The sequence below is a fragment of the Theropithecus gelada genome, unplaced genomic scaffold, assembly GCF_003255815.1.
Source record: "Theropithecus gelada isolate Dixy unplaced genomic scaffold, Tgel_1.0 HiC_scaffold_1675, whole genome shotgun sequence".
Taxonomy (NCBI): domain Eukaryota; kingdom Metazoa; phylum Chordata; class Mammalia; order Primates; family Cercopithecidae; genus Theropithecus; species Theropithecus gelada.
In genome coordinates, this window is record NW_020258100.1 from 2,321 (window position 1) to 4,828 (window position 2,508).

Sequence of the window (2,508 nt, forward strand, 5' to 3'; positions counted from 1 at the left end):
GTCTTCTGTATAAACTAGTGAATTTTGTATTATTGTAATCACATTAGTCAGGGTTCTCCAGAAAGGCAGAATCAATGTGATATATGTAGATAGATAGATGAGAGAAGACTCATTAGGGGAATTGGTTCACATAATTATGGAGGCTGAGAAGTTCCACAATAGCCTGTCTCCAAGTTGGAGAACCAGGAAAGCGTTGCATGGCTCAGTCCAGGTCCAAAGGACTCAGAATGAGGGAAGCCAATGGTGTAACTCTCATTCTGAGGCCAAAGGCCTGAGACCCTGAAGTTCTGATGTCAAGGGCAGGAGAAGAAGGATGTTTCCATTTCAGAATGAGATAATTCCCCTTTCCTCTTCCTTTTTGTTCTATCTGGGTTCTCAACCAATTGGATGGTGCCTGTATTCATCCATTTACACACTGCTATGAAGAAATACCTGAGTCTGAGCAATTTATAAAGAACAAAGAGGTTTAATGGGCTGACAGTTCCACATGGCTGGAGGGGCCTCACAATCATGGTGGAAGGGGAAGCAAAGACGTCCTTCTTCACATGGCAGCAACAAGGAGAAGTGCTGAGCCAAATGGGGAAAGCTCCTTATAAAAACATCAGATCATGAGAACTCACTCACTATCATGAGAACAGCATGGCAGTAACCACCACCATGATTCAATCACCTCCAACTGGGTCCCTCCCACAACATGTAGGAATTATAGGAACTACAATTCAAGATGAGATCTAAGTGGGGACACAGCCAAACCATATCTGTGCCCATCTACATTGGGTCAGGGTTATCTCAGTGTCTTGCGGAAACACCCTCACACATATGCCCAGAAATTGTGTTTTACCAGCTGTGTGTGTCTCTTAATCCAATCAAGTAGATGTCTAAGATTAACCATCAGAATATTTATGCCTGATTCATGGCTGAAATTTCAGGATGAAAGCTATGAAATCTCTATTTGTGTTTGTATGTCTATTAATGTGTGTTATGTATATATGATATTTTCTTAACTCAGGTTAGCGTTGCAAAATTCATTTATAAAATCCTTTAAAGGTGCTCCATTCTAACTTGGCTTGGAAAAAAATAAGCATTTATAAATAAATATTCACCAAACTCCTAGAAATATTGGAACTGATCAAATCTTTTTTAAGTTAACATGATTTGGATAAAACTAAAAGTTAAATAAGGTTAATATAATATTTTTGGTATAATAAAACCACTATGTCTTCAAAGTTACCACTATTGAATTTAAAACAAGCATAAATTCCTATTCTGCTTCAGTTCTAGTCAAATAAGCTAATATTATACTTACTAGAAACGTAAAATCTTAAAGCTTATAGATTTGATTCTAATTAAGTTGTCATTCTTATGAAAAACATTATTTCTTTTTTATGGTGAAAAGATATACATATATTTAGAGTTAGCCAGCTGGACTCGGTTTAGATGATCCCAATTTTGTTGCAACATCCAAAGCATCACAATCAGGAGCCAGTCGAACATATGCCTTCTTCTCTTTATCAGGTCGAATCAGGATGTTGACTGTGGCCACATCCATGTCCCAGAGCTTCTTCACAGCCTGTTTGATCTGGTGCTTGTTGGCTTTAACATCCACAATGAACACAAGCATGTTGTTTTCTTCTGTCTTCTTCATGGCCAACTCAGTGGTCAGCGGAAACTTGATGATAGCATAGTGGTCAAGCTTGTTTCTCCTGGGGGTGCTCTTCCGAGGATATATGGGCTGCCTCCGGAGTCGCAGTGTCTTGGGCCACCTCAAGGTGAGTGACATGCGGATCTTCTTTTTTGTGTGTTGCTGTGGACACCTTTCAACACTGCCTTCTTGGCCTTTAAAGCCTTCGCTTTGGCTTTGGCTTTGGCTTTAGGAGGGGCAGGAGCTTCCTTCTTCACTTTTGGTGCCATCTTGTGAAAAGCAAAAAACATTATTTCAAAAATAATTTGTTCACTGTAAACCTGCTTAATAGTAGCTTCCAAAATACTTTCGGTAATTTTTAACCTTAAAGTTAAGCTAAGTAAAAGATTTGCATTAAATATCTAGACCATTTATAAATAAGACACAATACTAAAACATTAATTACTGAACATAAATAATTCAAGTTTATATACTTTTGGCTTCTTATTTTTACAGAGAGATTAAAGATATTTTGGCCCTTTAATAAACATGGTTTTGTCTGCCACAACGAGAAATTGTACTATGAGGAAACACATCCCTGTAGATGTTGGGAGATGATATACTCATACATTTTCTAACCTACTATAGAATACTAATATATGACAGTTTATGACTGTTTACTTCCTAGTTTTCTCTGGAAAATAAAAGATTAATAAATATTAAAATTATAATCAATATATGTAAATAAAACTACTAGAAGTAATAGAATAACTAGAAACGACTATGCAAAGCATGCAAGAAAAGTAGGGCATGTTTCACAAGTAAAGTAGGGTGTATTTTTTATAAGGAAAACCATACAAAAGATACAAATAAAAAGAGATATCTAA

The 2,508-nt window shown here is 36.6% G+C and overlaps 1 pseudogene across 1 annotated transcript; it reads right to left on the reverse strand.

Annotated features, from left to right (window-relative positions):
• Nucleotides 1-1,379: 1,379 nt before the first annotated feature.
• On the reverse strand, nt 1,380-1,911 carry LOC112617439 (annotated as a pseudogene). Its single transcript, XR_003117902.1, has one exon. The product of XR_003117902.1 is annotated as a 60S ribosomal protein L23a pseudogene (transcript).
• Nucleotides 1,912-2,508: the final 597 nt, after the last annotated feature.